Consider the following 17,884-nt stretch of genomic DNA (forward strand, 5'->3'; position numbering starts at 1 on the left):
GAATAAAGGCATTTAGGGATGGGGCAATAAATGTTGGCCTAGCCAGTGACACCCACATCCTATGAATGAATAAAAAAAAGTGGCTATATGAACTTAATCAATTTACCAAGTTAGAATATTGTATATGAGATTGGAATCAAGGTGATCATTCAACTTTGATTCTCCTTCTCCATTTGAATGAACCCAATTTTGGCCCTATTGCTATGAAGGAAAACAGAGGGAGAAACAGCACTGGGTTGTACACTCTTCCTGTTGGCTGGACTGTAAATTTGTTGTGGGAACTGGGTGTTGTCGGAAATATATAGAGAAAAAAATCAATGTACCAACTTCATGAAAATCAAAGGAAGGATAAGTGGTAGATGCCATTTTTTGTGAAGCTAACAGCAGTGTGGCATAAATCGTCCAGTAACTTGTGGCAATTCACAACTCATCCACAAGCTGCTGGTTAATTTGTCCATTAGTAATGACGTGTCATTCACATGCACAGGCATGTGAATTCACATGCATCATTCACATGCACCAGCATTTTATCGGCAAACCCCCACAAAATGTCAGTTTCATATCTTGCAAAGAGTGAACAGATAATTGTGCAGTGTATTCAATTTGCAATGGTTGAAGTAAAAGTCCAAAATTCCTCACATGGTGTATCTCAACTGGCATAAGGAAGGGATATGTGAAAAGAACATAATTAGAGTGACAGTGATCCCATCGAGCACCTTATACAAGACAATGAAAGAACAGTACTACCAGATGGTCAGGACCAAGTTGCCTGCCTGTCCCTATGGCTCAAGATAATGTGTAGCTTGAAGAGACTAGCAGAAAGGATGCACAATATTCTAATTTTTAAAAAAACTTTCATCGTAACAGATTTAAAAATCTTTCATCGTAACAGATTTACATTCATGTAAGTTTCTCATTCTGTAGTAAGAATGTTGATGGTAGAGGGAACATAAGAATACAGGGTTTCTAAAATAACAACAGTGATGCAGAGAGGCTATGTGGGGGTTAAAGCAATGAGGAGAGTGTTCCATCTGTTCATTTGAAAATTTAATATTAAATTCTTTCACTGCCAATTTAATATGAAAACACAAATCATGTAGATTTTAATGTAGAATTAACCTTATCTGTCTCACCACACAAGTCCAAGAAAATCATGAGTATATGCAATATGAAAAACAGAATTGTTGTAAAAATACAGACACTCTCATCTGATGTTCAATACATTTACTTCCATTAATGGATTTATTTTATTACCAGTGCCCCTACTCCCTGCTATATTAACACTCAAAATTTTCAATGTCAACAAACACATTAATGGTGCTTGCATTTAGAATGCAATCAAAGGATTCATTGCTCCATGACAGCTTCAATCAATAAAGCAGTGGATACAAGAAAAGCAGCTAGATGAAGGTACATTTATGTTTATAATTTTGAAACTGCCTGTGCATGCATGTAAACATAGTGACTGAGTTTCTAAAATGAATGCTAGAATAAAATCAGAATGCAAAATGAAGAATAAAAGTCACAGAATGTATGTCAGTGGTATCTAAGTAAGAACTTGTGTGACATCAATCATTTTTATACAACAGAAATTAAAACTGATCTTTTATTGAAGTAAACCACATATATTCCATTCCTCAGCTTTTCCTAGAATACTGTAGTTTCCATTCACTAAATTTTCCACCGTGTTCTCTTCCAGGTTTTAAAAAGCGACTAAATTAAGCCAAGATTGGGCAGATTGAAAAGAAGGGCAAGGGCTTTATGAATACACCCGCTGAACATGAAAGTAGATGCCAACATACTGGAATGGTTCCAGGACATTGTTTGAGGACTACCTTTGACTGGAATGTAGTACCCGAATAGCAGTGATGCTATTTTGCCATGAACATACTACGATTGATGAGATACAGTCGCCCCTTCATTTCGAGCACTAACAAAAATAACTATTTAATAACAACTACTTTTTAGTGAATAATAAGGTGCTGAGAGTTCTGTCAGGCTTGGAAAGCTGCCAGTGTGCTACCTACAGCAGGAGCTTCTTCTTGTGCTGTTAAAAACAATAATTTGAATTTTGGAACCAAAAACATTTTCCGGTATAAAAATAAATATTATGATAATTATATTCATAAGCCTGGCAAGGGAAAAATGGGGTTACTCCAGTTTCAACTGTAGAGTTAATGACTAAAACTTTTATTTAGCCAACAGCGTATTGACAATGCTAGTGTTTCATTTTATGCATTTTCCTATTTTGGCCTTCGGTGCTAAAAACAATGTTATCTGGTTTCACTTGCCAAGTTGTGAAGGAAGGCTGTTCAGAAGTTCTGCTGGCAGATGACCTCATGGGGCTTCAGGCATTCTTTGCATATCATCAGCTATCAACTGCACTGATGGGCAATGGTCAGATGCTGTGCAGCTTAAACCAAAGACTTGTCTTAATCCCTGTTCTGTGACATGATTAATGAGATGGAATTCCCATGCTGGGCTTCCTACCAATCAATAGGCAGATGGGCAGAGGTAGATGCAGACACTCAAAGCAACAAGACAGTAGGAGCTGCTGAAGCCCTTGATAATTTCAGCTCAGGCAATTGGGTTAGAAAGAATTTTTTTTGACATTTAATGAAAATTTGATTGCATCCTAGGCTATTGTATAATTCTGATTGGCTGACAAGGTGCATCAGTACACATTACACACAACATTGACTTTGGTTCCATTCGTAGGGATTCAATTCTATTAGTTTTGACAGTTGAGTTCCTACACCTATGTAGTTTTATACATCATATTTTCTCTTTACTTTGGTCAATAGCATATAACATTAATTTCAAATAATTTCTAAAAAAGGCTTGGCATATTGGTACTGAATCAAAAAAATGCTTCCAAGTACTAATCCTGCACTGACAAAAATGTGCATTTTCAATGTACAGCTTTTAATCTTCTGCACTTCAAAAATAGATCAACTGAGGGCGGGGACAGGGATAGTGAAACATCACAATGACTATATCAATAAAACAAAAAGGAACAAGACATTTTAACTAGCGGTCATGCATTGCTACCTATCACAAATATGAACTCAAAAGTAAAAGATTTGTTTTAATATGTTGTGGATAAGAAAGTAACAACTGAAATTTTACAAAGCTGCTTAGTGCATTCTTCTGCATGTATACTTAAAATGCAAACTAATTAAAAGCAAATGAAACATCAAAAAAATTCTGGCAACTACATTTTAGAGGCTACTAACATTATAATTTGAGCTGATACAGTACATGGTCATTAGTTAGCTCAGTTGGCTAGGTTGCTAAAGTGTGATGCAGAATGATGCCAACGGGGCAGGCTCAATCCCTGAAATGGCTGTGGTAGTTCATGGTGGCCTCCTCGCCTTGCCCCTAGCCTGTGGAGTGGTGCCCCTCAAGCTATATATAAACTGTCTCTGATGGAGAGAGATGACAGATAGTCCTTTATGGACTATGGCTAATTACTTGATAGAGTACATAACGGGTGAACAGGGCACATATCTTCATCACACTATATTAACTCAATGTTATTACAATTACGCAGCTCTTCTTCAAGGCTTTTCCCTGCCTGATGCTCTGTAACTACAAAGTTGAAACAAGAAATCTTAGAAACCAAGGAGGCTATAGGCCAATCCACATCCAACAACTTGCTCTGAAAACTCTGCTCACAGTTTGACAGGTGTGACAAACCGCACCACAGCAGCTGATACAATTCATAATATTCTAAAACAATCAACAAAAATTCGAAATAAAACAACCCACAAAATTCTAAAAAAAAGTCAATTTGCCCTATACCTCATTGTTAAATGATCCTTAAAAATTTCAGGATCCAAATCTGGATCTCCATCTTTGCCAAAATCTAATCAGTTCTTCCGTGGACCATACCCATTCTGTGTGCCAGGTTTTGTTGAAATACGTCGATTCGTTTTTGAGATATATCGTGTTTACAAACAGACTAACGGGGTGAAAACATCACAACTGCGCACTTTCAGTGATGGAGGTAATAAATTACTTCAATCACTGATCAAACATTAACTGTTGTAAACCAGAATCCTTTAAATGAAGACAACTCAAATTAATTTAAGAATATATTTTTTTCTTTAAATGGGAACATGCCATCCTGGATTTCAAAATTATGAAGTGTTTTGATATTGTAAATAAGAAAAAAAATATTTCCACTAGTCAGTGTGTCAGTAACCAGAGGCATAAATTTAAGAGCACAATCAAAAGAACAAAGGACAAGGTTGTGAGTTTTTAAAAAAAATGCAGGAAATTTAATGCCCTATCAGCAACGGTGATGGATGCGGAATCTATAAAACGTTTTAAAGGGAAGTGGATATTCACAAACTTTGAAAGGATATGAAAAACAGCAGAGTTACGGGAGAAATTGGATAGTTCTTTCAGAGAGCCACCACAGGGGTAATGGGCCGAATGGCTTCCTTCTGTGCTGTAAAGTTTGGGCCAAGGTTTTACAGTGATAATGACAGAGAAGCTGTCTGCATTCACCCTCACAATGGACATAATCTTTGGCATGCGAGTGCACGTCCAACGTGTCCAACCAAGGAATGAAGTGCGTTGACGTCGGCCAAGCGTGCCGATGTCAATACACACCCTCGCGATATTTCGCCAGGCGGGTGTGTGATGAAGACGGAAGCGTGCCCGCCATTAATTAACTGGCCAGCTAAGGCCCTTGAGGCACCAATTGTCTTGGAGTTTGCGTGGCCTGTGCAATTTTCAGGCCATCGCATGGGCTAAATGGGCAGGTGGGCAGGCCACATTTTCAAAAACCTCATCCATGGGTGGGATAAGAGGGGTGAGTGCACTTGTTAATGCGAGTAGTTTCTACTTTAGCTTATAACTTGCTGCCGCTTGCTTGTGTGAACAGGGCATCTTCATTTTGCTTCAGAGCTGCTTTGACAGAAATAAGAGGCTTCAGTTCAGGACTCAGTCTTATTTTCCAGGCCCTCGGAGGATTCATGACACCTCGGGCCTTCCAGGTATCAGGCAGCCTTCCATTATCCTGGGAATGAGGGTTGTGGTCTCTGCTGGAGGCACCTCCTCCTCTGAGGAAGAAAGGGCCAGAAAGGGGGGGAGGCCAGGCATCCCTATTCAGCCTCCAGGGGAATGACCTGTGGGAGGAGAGGTGCAGGCACAAGGGCCAACAGGAAGCCCAAGGCGGAAGGGGCCGCAGAAGACGCTTGCTGCCAGGTTTACAGGCGGTGATACAGCTACCTCAATATGTCTGAGGTGCAATGCCGAAGGAGGCTCTGCCTCTCAAGGGAGAGGGTGAGGGTGACCTCCATCTGTCAGAGGATCCGCCTTGGGATCAGCTCTGACTGTGTGGGTGGACACCCCATGCCATTGGCTCTAAAGGTTACGGTGGCCCTCAACTTATATGCCTCCGTCTCTTTCCAGGGGTCAGTGGGTAATCTTTGTGGAGTCTCCTATTCAGCTGTCTATAGTTGTGTCAAGGTAGTAACAGACGCTCTGTTCAGGCGAGCATTGGCTTTCATTCACTACAGTATGGATGAGGTCAGCCAGGCAGAGTGAGCCAGAGTCTTTGCAGCAATTGCTGGCTTCCCCCGCATCCAAGGTGCTATAGACTGCACACATGTGGCCATCAAGGCGCCAGCGGGTGAGCCCGGTGCCTTCGTCAACAGGAAGGGCTTCCACTCCATGAACGTGCAGATAGTGTGTGATCACAGGATGCAGATTCTGTTAGTCTGTGCAAGGTACCCAGGCAGTTCCCATGATGTTAACATCCTGAGACACTCCCAGGTGCCGAGGCTCTTCAGTGCTCCAACCTGGCTGGATGGATGGCTGCTGGGTGACAAGGGCTATCCCCTCAAAGGTGGCTCATCCAAGAACAGAGGCAGAGCAGCGGTACAACAGGAGCCATGCCTCCACAAAGGTGGTGGCAGAGAGAGTCACAGTTCTCCTCAGAATGCACTTCTGATGCCTGGACCGTCCAGGGAGCACACTCCAATACCCCCCCCAGATCGTGTGCCACTGATAGTGGTTGCATGCTGTGCTCTTCACAATCTGGTACTGGAAAGGGGACACAGTGGAGGAAGGAGATCTTGATGCAGCTGCTCAGGCAACAGGTGATGAGTCTAGTAGTGAGTCCGAGGATGAGCACGGTCAGGATAACACTGAGGGCATAGAAGCTGACCTGGTCAACCTCCTTGGAGGCAGGGACACCCGGGACGCTTTGATCCAACGCTCCTTCAGCTAGTCTACCAAATAAGAACAACCACCACCACATGCCAGGGCTGCCAGCTCCATACTCGATCTCGAACAGGAACATTTACTTATTCAACAACATGCACTATGTACCATTTCAATAAAGTTTAATGAGAAACATGTCATTCATAACATTATGGGTTCCCCTGCACCTGCAGAACAAATGAAGTATCAGAGGCTTGTTGTACAAAAACACATTTAATGATATGGTGCCTGCCATAAAGTTAACAAATAAAATTCATGGTGTTCTCCATCACACCAATTAAGAATTAAATTAAAAGTGAGGTAAACAAATATCACCCATGCTCAGGCCATGTTGTGATTAAGGTGCTTTAAGTTTGTGCTTGCGGATGCTACGTCTAGGTGCACCCCCTCGCTGGCACCGGTGTTGGAGACAGCCTGGTCACTTTGCTGTCCTGTTGGCCTTGATGACTTTGGCAGGGGCCTTCTGGCCCATGGAGCCTGTGCTGGCCCCGCCTGGGAGGGAGTGGCCGGTGCCACGGCTGACTCCTCCCCAGTCACCGCAGCCTCATCAGATGCCACAGTCACTGGCAGAGGGGCGAAGAAGCTGCAGCCCTCATCCGGAGTACCCTGAGAGGAGCCCGCAGAGTCGACAGGCAGCTCTTGTGCTAACGTGAGGTCGCTCTGGATCTCCTTGCTCACCAATGATGGATGGGCACCTAGAACCTGAAGTCATTGCTTGTGTAAGGGCTTGCAGGTCTGAGCGCATCCCCAGTCGCCACTCTCTTCATGGAGGAGACATTACGCTCCGACATGAGGGACATTGCATTGCTCACGATCCACAAGGACTCCTCTGCAATGGAGAACATGGCACACATTCCCTCATGTATCTCTGCCAGATCTTCCCGCACTCCCTGCTGACTGTCCAGCATCTGCTGCCTCAGGGACTACTCCAGAGACTCATTATCAGCCACCGACTGAGCATTGTCCAGGGCCCCAGCATTCCTCCGACTGCCGGTGCCCTGGGCACTCTCTGCCTCCGCCTGCACCTCATGCGAGTGTAAAGTTCCCTCACCAATGTGCTCTGCGATACTAGCCGCTGATCTAATGCCCACCGAGGTGCTGGTTTCTGTGCTGGTGCCTCTTGGCAGAAATGGTGTGATGCAGGTGCGTTCTATTGGGTGCCGTCCTCTGGGGTCAGTGGTAGGCCTTCAGACTCCTCACCCAGATGAGCTGCTGGTGAGCCTGAAAGAAAGAACAAGGACATGTCATTAGTTGAAGTCATTACACTGCTACTGTGCATGCCTGGCACCCAGGTGAGACAGAGATATGCATTAGGGTGCCCTCGACTTTCCATTATCATTGGGAATTACAGGTTCGAGGCTCAAATCAATATAGGGGCTACATTGGAATGGTTGCAATGAATACATTCTGACCTCAGTGCACTGCACTCTTAACACCCTGTGGCACCCCAACTTCGTCACGGCTAGTTGACCTAGGCACATAGCGCCTCTCCAGCTCCATGGCTTCCTGCTCATATCAGGTCAAGATGAGTAGGTGGGACAGTCGTCCCCCACCAGTCCGAACCTCTTGGCAGTGTTATAGGATGTTTTCTCCTGAAAGGATAGAGGAGCACTGATTAGTCCACCCTGTACCTGCATTGCCATTGCAACCTGGCCAACCCCACCTGAGGAATACCTCGCAGGGCTCAGCCGATTCATTGTCTTGGAGACTCAAGACACTTAGTCCAAGCAGCCAGGGCTCACTTCCTTGCCCAGATGCTTCCTCTTTGACATTTGCCACTCACACTGTAAGACCTGTAAGATCTAAGGTGGGGATGAGCAGCCCTTAACTGCTGTGTTAAGTGACCCATGCCAAAATGGTACTCACCCTTTCCGATCACAGTAGATTGTTGAAGCGCTTCCGGCACTGCACCCATGTGCGTGTCACCACATCAAGGCTGTTGACCCTGGATGCCACCTCCTTCCAGGCCCTTTTGGTGAGGTGGGGGTGACCTCCTCCTCCCGTCCGTGGGGCCAAGGATTTCTTGTGGTGCTGCCACATCCTCCAGGAGGGCAGTGAGGCAGTCATCAGAGAAATGCGGACCGACTGCCCCGCTGACCTGCGCTCCCACCTGCTGTGTCGACCAGCAACCAGATCCATCATGATGTCTTCGCGTCCCTCCATGGCAGCCTTCCAGGGGTTGCCTGGGCCACTTTTGAATCGGCTGCCAGGTCGCCACTGGACCTGATGGACATTGAGCTCCCGCCCCCGCCTGCCCCTTCTCACTGTTGCCACTGCCGCATTTTATGTTGAGTGGGCCTTAATTGGCCCACCCGTGTAAAATCTTGGTGTGGAACTGATTATGGGCAGCAGACAGGTTCCCGACCAGCCCTGCCAAACCCGCCCAACGAGCGAAAAATTCTGGCCTATGTCACTGAAACTGACAGTAACTTCAGGAGTCCACACATGCACAGAATAACGTGGAAATCTACAAGTTGCTGTCAGTCACTCTACACTGCTCCAGAGGGTATGCTGTTGAGGGTCTCTAGAAGGTAATCCCAAAGCAAATCAGTGAATTGACAAAACTTTTTACTTTCACACTGTTAGTTTCACTAAAAAAACCCTTGAAAAAGTTGAACAAATCTTGTTGAATGAGGTGTAACTGGGTTATCATCAGTATATGACGTTCATAATTACTGCTAAACATCCTGAAAGCTAATGTTATATTTGTGGAATGTCAAATTGCTCCATATAAATTCCACAAACTTATAGAAGATTAAAAGCATACTTTAGTTTCTATCTTAACCCAATCATAGTCATTTATTTTGTTATCTGAAAATTTAAATTAAAAGTGAAGTATAATCAGTGCTTTTAACTTCCTGACTTCTTGTCTGTGAGAATTTGAAATGTGATTGGCTGTTCATTCTGCTTGCTATCATCACTATTGCTGAATACTTGTTCTTTGGTTTGGCATCAGATTTAAACTGCTGTTGGGAAAGGGGAAATCCAAGCCACGGGGATTGCTAGACCTTTTTTGGACAGCTTTCTTCAAGTCAGTAGTGAGTGCTGTTGCTTCACCTTGGACGACAAAATCCAACCGAATATGGTGACACTACTTATACTCTTAATGGCCAGGGAAAATTGAATTAATTTAGTCCTTGCATTTTGTTTGGCTAAGGGGAATACCAAGGTCCTTTCCAAATTTCTATTCTGCAGTAATGACCTGTTTAACAGCTCTGTTTAAATCCATAAAGTACAAAGCATTAAATACCCAAGATATGAAAACTTATATTTTGTTTTATGCTACACTTTGTACTCAAATTTAAAACAGAAATACCAATTTTTACCAAAGCAAATGGAAACACCAAGATGATCCGCAATATTAAATATTACTTCACAGGCTTGCTCAATTTATACAGCAAGCTTTTCTCTGCTTGTCCAGAGGTTGTTGTATATTGTAAGGGAAAATTGGTTTAATATTTAAAGCAGAGGAGGATGCAGGTTACTGGGGAACATGAAGCATGGGGTTTCATTTCATTGCTTCAGTAAAAAACTGACACAAGCATAATGGGCTGAGTGGCCTTCAATGCTGCAGACCACTATGGTTCTAGGGTCACCTGTTGTCTTAACACCTCAACATACTGGGTTCTAAGAGCTCCAGAACAAAACAGCCATCCACTGTCAGGAAAGGTAGGATGCTGGTGAGTGTTTAAAGGGCTAATTGATGGAGGTAAGATAGTTACCATTGTCTACCACAGAATAAAGCACCTTCATATCTTCACGCTCACCTGCTCTTTCCATTTTCCACACCAACTCTATATTCTGAGTTTGCCTTTGTGCCATTATACTGTAACTACCAATCTAAGATTGGTACCAATATAACCACCTGCAAATGCCAGTCATTATCTATTCTGCCTACCTGTGATCAAGACAGTCAGATTCCAGGGCTGGTTTTATTCATGCACGCTTATATACATTTAGGACAGAATTTTCTGTTTGACGTGCGGGGGGGTGGGACTGACACGCCAAAGCGTAAAATGACATGCGGTGACGTCGAACAAGCATCCTGATGTCACAGTACGCCATAGCGATATTTTGGTGGGTGGGCATGCAATGGCGCCCACCATTAATTAACGGGCCACTTAAGGCCCGTGAGGCTCCAATTGTCATGGATTTTAAGGTGCCTGTGCGATCTTCGGCTCATTGCACGGCTGCAACAGGCAGGTAACAGAAATTTGTACGAACCTCATCCACGAGTGGTAGAAGAGGGCTCAGTGGGGTCACGATTTTACAGATTTAAAACTTATCGTACAAAGATTACTGAAACTTGCCTGAGTGAGCTGGAAAAGTTCAAAATGCATACCAGCTGCTTGGACTGTACTCACAACCTTCAGGTCAGCAGTTTGCAGTGAGGATTTGTTTTGGGGCCTGTAGGTTTCAGGAAGCCTCCCTGAGCCTGGGAATGGGAGGTGGTCTCTCCACTAGAGGCACCTCCTCTGAGGAGGAAGGGAGGGTTAGAAAGGGGTGGAGGCCAGGAGTGCACATTCAGCCTCCAGGGGAGCCACCTTTGGGAGGACAGGTGCAGACACAAGGGGTGCAGAGTTAAGAGGTAGTCCAAGGTGGAAGGGACCGCAGAAGACGCCACTATCCTGCTGCCAGGGTATACAGGCGGCAAAACAGCTACCTCAATATGTGCAATGCCAAAGGAGGCTCTGTCTGTCAAGGGAGACAGTCAACACTATCTGTCAGATGATTGGTGTAGAGATCTCAGCTAAGTGTGTGGGTGGACACCCCATGCCCGTGGCTCTAAAGGTCACAGCTGCCCTCAACTTCTATGCCTCCAGCTCTTTCCAGGGGTCGGTGGTTGATCTTTGCAGTGTCTCCCAATCAGCTGTCCACACTTGTGTCAAACTGGTCACAAACGCTCTGTTCAGGTGTGCATTGACCTTCATCCACTACCACCGGGACGAGGCTAGCCAGACAGAGCGAGCCAGAGGCTTCATGGTGATTGCTGGCTTCCCTGTGTCCAGCGTGCAATACACTGCACACGTGGCCATCAAGGCGCCAGTGGGTGAGCCCAGTGCCTTCGTCAATAGGAAGGGCTTCCATTCTATGAACATGCAAATCACAGGATGCTGATTCTACAAGTCTATGCAAGGTACCCAGTCTGCTCCCCCGATGCCTACATCCTCAGACACTCATAGGTTCCGGGTCTCTTCAATGCTCCAGCCTGGTCAGATGGATGGCTGCTGGGTGACAAAGGCTATTTGCTCAGAAGGTGGCTCATGACGTCTCTCCACCGTCCAAGAACAGAAGCTGAGCAGCAGTACAATAGAAGGGCCTCCACAAGGGCAGTGGTGGAGAAAGCCATCAGTCTTCTCAAAATGCGCTTCTGAAGCCTGAACCTACTGGGGGTGCACTCCAGTATCCCCCAGATTGAGTGTCGCTGATACTGGTTACATGCTGTGCTCTCCACAATCTTGCGCTGCAAAGGGGGGATGATGTGGACGAAGAAGATGTAAACGCAGTGGCTGCAGCTGAACACGATGAGTCCAGCAGTGAGTCCAAGGATGAGCACACACAAGGAAATGCTGGGGGAGCAGACGCTCACCCGGGCATACTCCAGGGAAGCAGGGACACCCGGGACGCTCTAATCCAAGGAACCTTCAGCCAGCAGAGCACATATGGACCTCCGACACAAGCCTGGGCTTCAGCCTCCATACTGAAGACATTAGTGCCAAATCTGTCAGGATAGGAGCATTGATGATGGGCCCAGTCAATAAATGTCAATGACACACAAATCGCTCATAACATCTCAGGAATCCATCCACCTGCCCAAGAAAAGAGGCACCCCCAGCCACGTTAGACTATCTTAATTTAATGCTTTTGCAAAAGTCTGTTAACGTAACACAAATAAAATGGTGTCGCACTGCAAACACAATCAGAAGGAACTCATAGGGGGGAGCCAAGAAAAATCCACCAGTGATGAACCTGGGGTGTGCCTAAGGTGCCTTAATTTTACGTTTCCGGGTGCTACGTCTTTGTGGTGCTCCTTCGCTGAAATGACATCTGAGATAGCCTGCTCTCTCTGCTGTCCTGTTGGCCTTGATGACCTTGGCTGATGTTCCCTGGCCCATGGAGCCTGTGCTTGCCCTGCCTGGGAGGGAGCTGCCAGTTCCGCATCTGGCACCTCTCCAGTCGTTGCAGCCTCATTGGGTGCCGCGGTCACTGGCAGAGGAGCTGCTGGTCTCATCTGGAGTGCCCTGAGAGGCGCCCGCAGAGAAGACAGGCAGCTGCTCTGCTGACATGAGGTCTGTTCGGCCTTCCCTGCTCACCGTAGATAGATGGGCACCGAGGTGGCTGTAAGTCTGAGCGCAACCCCAGGAACCCCTGATTCTGTCCCCGGAGCTGCCTCTTCATGAGAGTCGCCACCCTCTCCAGGGCAAAAGCTTGGTGCTCATGCACGAGGCTCAATGTATTGGCTATGGTCCGCGTATATTCCTCCACCACTGACACCAAGTCAAGCACAGCCTCATGTATCTCCACCAGATGCTCCCGCACACCTGGCCGCATCTCATGAGTTAGCTGCATTGTGGACGACTCCAGAGGCTCATCATCAGCCACGGACTGAGCATGTGCCTGGGCCCCTGCAGTCCTCCGATTGCTGGTGCCATGGGCACTCTCTGTCTCCGCCAGCTCCTCCAGCGAATGTGAAATGCCCTCACCGCTGTGCCCCAGGTCACTGGCCGAAGATCAGATGCTCACTGGGGTGCCAGTATCTGCGATAGTGCCTGCCTGGCAGAGATGGTGTGTCGCTGGTAATGTTGTAACTTCATGGCCCTCAGGTGTAAGAGGGGCCCCTGCTGCTCCGGGTCCCGGCCCTGAGCCGCTGATGCTGAAAGGAAGAGTAAGGAAATTCGATCAGTTAGCGTGCGGAAAATGTCAATGTACATGCCTGTCCCCTGGATTATCACGCGCTCATCATTCCACATGCAATAGGCAAGCCATGTTGGTAACATCACTCACTCAACAATCAGCACTGACATGGCTGTTGGGAGAGTACAGGTGACATGAGTGCTGGCCACACGTAACCGCAGCCTCTCTTGGCTCTGGTGGACCCGGGCGTGTGGCGCCTCTCCAGGTCTAGGCCTTCTGCTCAAAGTGGCTAAGCAGCACTACCTGGGCTGGTCCACCCCCAGTCCTCACCAGCTCGACAGTATTGTGAGAATTCTTCTCCTGGAAAGGAGAAAAGAGCATTGATAAGTGATACTTGTACCGTGAATCTCATCGCAGCCGGCCTACCCCCAAGCCCAGTTGGCCATTGCAGGGGTCCAATGCATCTTTACCCCGCTGCTGCCAAACACTCACACAAATATGCCAGGTGTGTCCTTCCCAACCGCCCCTCCCCTTGGCCACGTGCTGCCTTCATTACATTTGGGAGCACACAGTTTAACCTGCTGTATCAAGGAGGCACAATGATGTGGATTGCAGGGGGCAACAGATTGATCTGTGCCACACCATCTTGAAGACCCCCTCCCACCATGTCATCACCCTGACTTCGACATGTCCTGGAGTTCGAGCAGTGCGCCTGGGTGCAGATCCTCCAGGTTGCCCCGACTACAGTCATGTGGGTCTCAGTCCACCACATGCTGCGGGTGGGCAAAACCCATCTCATCACAACCCTCTCAGGCTGACCAACACATAGGGAATATCTGCTGGCCTGCCCAGCTAAGGACACATGCCAACAATGTCTCATTGCACTCAGGCCAGTTAGACATGGGTGGAGTGCCGGGGGGAGAAGCTTACATGATGGGTGAAGTGAACGATGCCAGCATGCTACTCACTCTTCCTGTGCGCAGCAGGTCGTTGAAGTGATTGCTGCACTGGATCCACGAGTGCCGCACCAAGTCGTGGGAGCTCACGACATCTGCTACCTCCTCCCACTCACGGTTGGTCAAGTGGGGTGGTCTCCTCCAATCCTCAGGGATGGGCACCTCCCGCCGTGCTGCCACCTCCTCGAGGAGGGCAGCAAGGCACTCATCCGAAAACCTGGGCGCACGTTGACCACCCGCCCTACCCTCCTGCATAGCCAGCCTGGATCTGCGTTGGTCCCGACTTCTGGCCTTGTACAGCAGCCTTGCAGTGGCTGCAGCTTGCCCTTTAAACAGGCTGCCTGGTCGCCATTGGACCTGGTGACGATTGCCGATCTGCTACCCCCGACCACTCCCGCTGTCCACGGGAGCCGCGAAACATGTTGGGCGGGCCTTAATTGGTCCGCCCGCATAAAATGGCGGTGCACTGCCGATCGGATCCACATCCGCCCCCCGGGGCCCCACCTCACCAAACGGAAAACCTTGAGGTTGGACGGGCAGCCCTGTCAATTTGTTTAATTGGTTGATTAATGGCCTTAACAGGACTTTGACAGTTCAGCGAGTGCGTAGCTGACTGCAGTGCGCGCCCGCTGAGTGGAAGATCAGAATGATGCGCAGTGACGTCGGGACGCATGCCTGACATTACTGTGCGTTGTTTTACGTGTTGGCGTGTGGGGTCTGCCTCCACACACCGCAGAGAAAATTCTCCCCCAGGAGTCCCGTCCTCGAACATGGCACCTACCATTTTCATGAGGGCAGAAATGGGGGTGGGTCAGGATTTGTACATGCTTGTTTCATGGAGAAAGCAGTCCATTAAAATAGCATCTACTTCTTGTCTGATTTTCGTTTGCCAGAAGTGGGAAAAACAACAGGTGCAGTTTAGGCCCTTCAGGAGCAGGTCTAAACTTAGTGGAATCCTTTGGAAAGGTAGGGTAAACCTTTGGATATGGTCCTGGGATACCTTTGGAGGGAGGTCAGGTGCTCTTTGAGAGGGGTAAACTGCTGTTTGGGATTGTTAATAGTGGACATGAACATAGGGGAGAATTTTCTCCCAGTCGGGGGTGGGGTTGTGCGGGGGTGGATGCGGGTGGACGCGCAGCCGATTGGCCAATTAAAGCTCGCCCAGTGTGACTTGCACCCAGAAGTGCTGAGCGCTCCCTGTGCGGATGGGGGGGAGGTGTTACCTGAGTCGGGGAATGCGTTCTTTCGCGCATGCACATGGAAGAGTGCAGAAATCTCGAGGCACAGAGGTACCTCAGGGAGATTATCTTCACTTGTAAAACATTGAATAAATGTAAAGAAAAATTAAGGACATGTCCCCGCATGTGAAACTGTCACATGAGCTGGCACAAGTCTTTAGTTTTATTAAAAAATTTTCAAACACTTTAAAAACATTCATGAAACCTCATTCCGCCTGTGGATGAGGTTCCATGAAAAATGCAAAGGCCACCTGGGCTCTTCGCCTGCCCGCCAACCTTAAGGTTGGAAGGGCAGCTCAGCTAATTGCTTTAATGGCTTTTTAAATGGCCTTAATAGGCCTTTGACAGTTCGGCGGTGCAGCCGAGTCAGCTCCACACCCGCTGAACTGAAAATCTAAATGACACACAGTGATGTTGGGATGCACGCCCGATATCACCATGTGTCATTTTGCTTGCCAAGCCGAAGATTCTACCCATGGATAAAAAGTACATAAATTCATCGGAACTGTCAAAAGTAACTGTCAAGCCATTTAGAACTCCTGCCCTTTATATTTTTGAAAAAAACTGCGTGGCTTGTCATTGTTTTCCGTTTCACCCTGTCTATTGACATAAGCTTGAGGGGTATTGTTACTGGATTAGTGCTGCATGACTGATTAAACCCCAAAGTGGGGTTGCTGCCATTTCACAATTTGATTGACAGCTACAAGTGGTTATAGACTTTTTGAAGTGGGACTATGAATTCCAATATTTGCTTTCATAAGGGATTAAACACTCGAATAAAAGTACTTGAATTAAATGTTTGCTTTTATAAGAGGTTATGTAGTTGAAGGAATGTATATGTAATGAAGGTTTTTTTTAAAAATAAGTGTGTTCTCTTAAAATGAAGTCTACAATAGACTCTAAGGGCAGCATATTATGGGAATGGGGGTTGAGGGGGGGTGCGCCACGGCTCAGCCCTCGGAAGCAAAGTCAGTGTGAAACCAACTCATTGGACATCAGCCATAATGCGCTATTGGTGGGCTAAATAGGCAGCCTGTGGGACTTCTGCCCCTTGCTGGGGAGGAAATCCCGCCTTTGGAAGCTGCCGGCCAATAGGATTGGTCAGCAGCTCCCGCAGTGCCAAAAGCGCATTAATGGGCGCTGCTGGGACTTCAAGCAAGCCAAAGAAGGCGGCCCTTAGTTCTTGGAGCCAGGTAAGTCTGGGATCTTGGTCGGGGAGGGTTTGGGCAGTTTAAGGAGGGGGGGGCGGTTGCGGGAGTGGAAGTGGTGTGTTTTATAAAGCAGCTGGGTAGGAGGAAAGGGAGGGTACTATCTTAGGGGGTCTTCCCTCTGATGCGCAAAGGGCAGCTCCCGAAGATGGTACCCCTTCTTTCTTCCCATCCTCCTAAAAAGTTTTTTGAAAAGATGGCCTGCCTACTTCCACCCGACAGCCCACACCAACCGTCTTATGGCATGGGCAGCATATTATCCGGGTCAACTGGCTTGTTAACAAGCTCAGTTGACCCTTGGTTATTTATTTAAATATGGCGGGCAGGGTGCCGATTCTGGCGCTTGCCCACGCCTTCGTATGGGGGTGAGCTCAGGGGGTGGATTGGTACCCGCTCTATTTTACGTGTCCCTCCTCTAAAAACACGCTTGGCAGGGCCACGTAAAATCCAGCCCTCAGAACTTTATTTCATTTATTCACAGCCTAGGTCCTGAGGTCTGCCCATGGTGGATACGTGGTATGTTTCCACGGAGGGTGTAAGGACAAAAGATGGTGGATAAGGGAAATGGGTTGGCATGAGTTGGTACTGTTGGCCTATGGATTATAAAGGGCCATGTTGGGCGATAGAGCGACAAATGTCGGCATAGAGGCTATAAAAGGTCATGGGAGTTGGGTGGAGGGACACAGGGGCTATAAAAGGCCACGAAGCAGCCCATCAGTCCCCCACACATACCATGGCCATCTATGCCAATGTTAGAGGGGCATAAGCTGGTATGGAGGGTATGAGGTGGCATGGATGGGGCATGGGAAGAGTGTGTGGGCGAGGAAGGGGTGTGTGTGGGTGGGGGATGACGGCTGGAGGGCTTTTTGAAAAAACCTTGAGACAGTGCTGGAGTGCTGAGGCCAGACTTCTGCCCAGCCTGCCTCCACACCCAGCAGCCTCTACACTTGTTCTGGGGTCACCCTCTGCTACTTACACTTTCAACTGCCTCCCGGATCAAGAGTCCAACTGACCGGGACACTTTCTCCAGGGCTGGTCTTACAGAGCAGGAATTATCCTGACTCTGTGCTCCTGACCCGTGAGTGACAATTCAGGCCCTCGTGTCAAAGCAGTTCTATACTGTGGTCCGTTAAGCTAGGCCCTAGAAATGATTGGACCTTATACCAACCCATCAGGTCATTCAGTCACCTTAAGCTAAACAAGTTTCAGTTTTAAAGTCTATTATCGATTTCATTTGTTGGAGAACTAGGTTGGATTGAGCATGATCTAGCGTCACTGTTGATCACTTTACTCACATCAGGTATTCTCTTGGAGACAACATAGGAGCTGAATAAACCTCATAAGACGATCATCGTCTCCTGTTCAGGTCAAAATAGTGATTACCACAAAA

General features: G+C 47.4%; 1 protein-coding gene across 14 annotated transcripts in view; it reads right to left on the reverse strand.

Annotated features, from left to right (window-relative positions):
• Positions 1 to 17,884, reverse strand: part of LOC121281854 (transmembrane protein 33-like) — a 192,746-nt gene that overhangs the window by 10,789 nt on the left and 164,073 nt on the right. The window lies entirely within an intron of this gene.

This window comes from Carcharodon carcharias, chromosome 9, assembly GCF_017639515.1.
Source record: "Carcharodon carcharias isolate sCarCar2 chromosome 9, sCarCar2.pri, whole genome shotgun sequence".
In the NCBI taxonomy this organism is placed as follows: Eukaryota; Metazoa; Chordata; class Chondrichthyes; order Lamniformes; family Lamnidae; genus Carcharodon; species Carcharodon carcharias.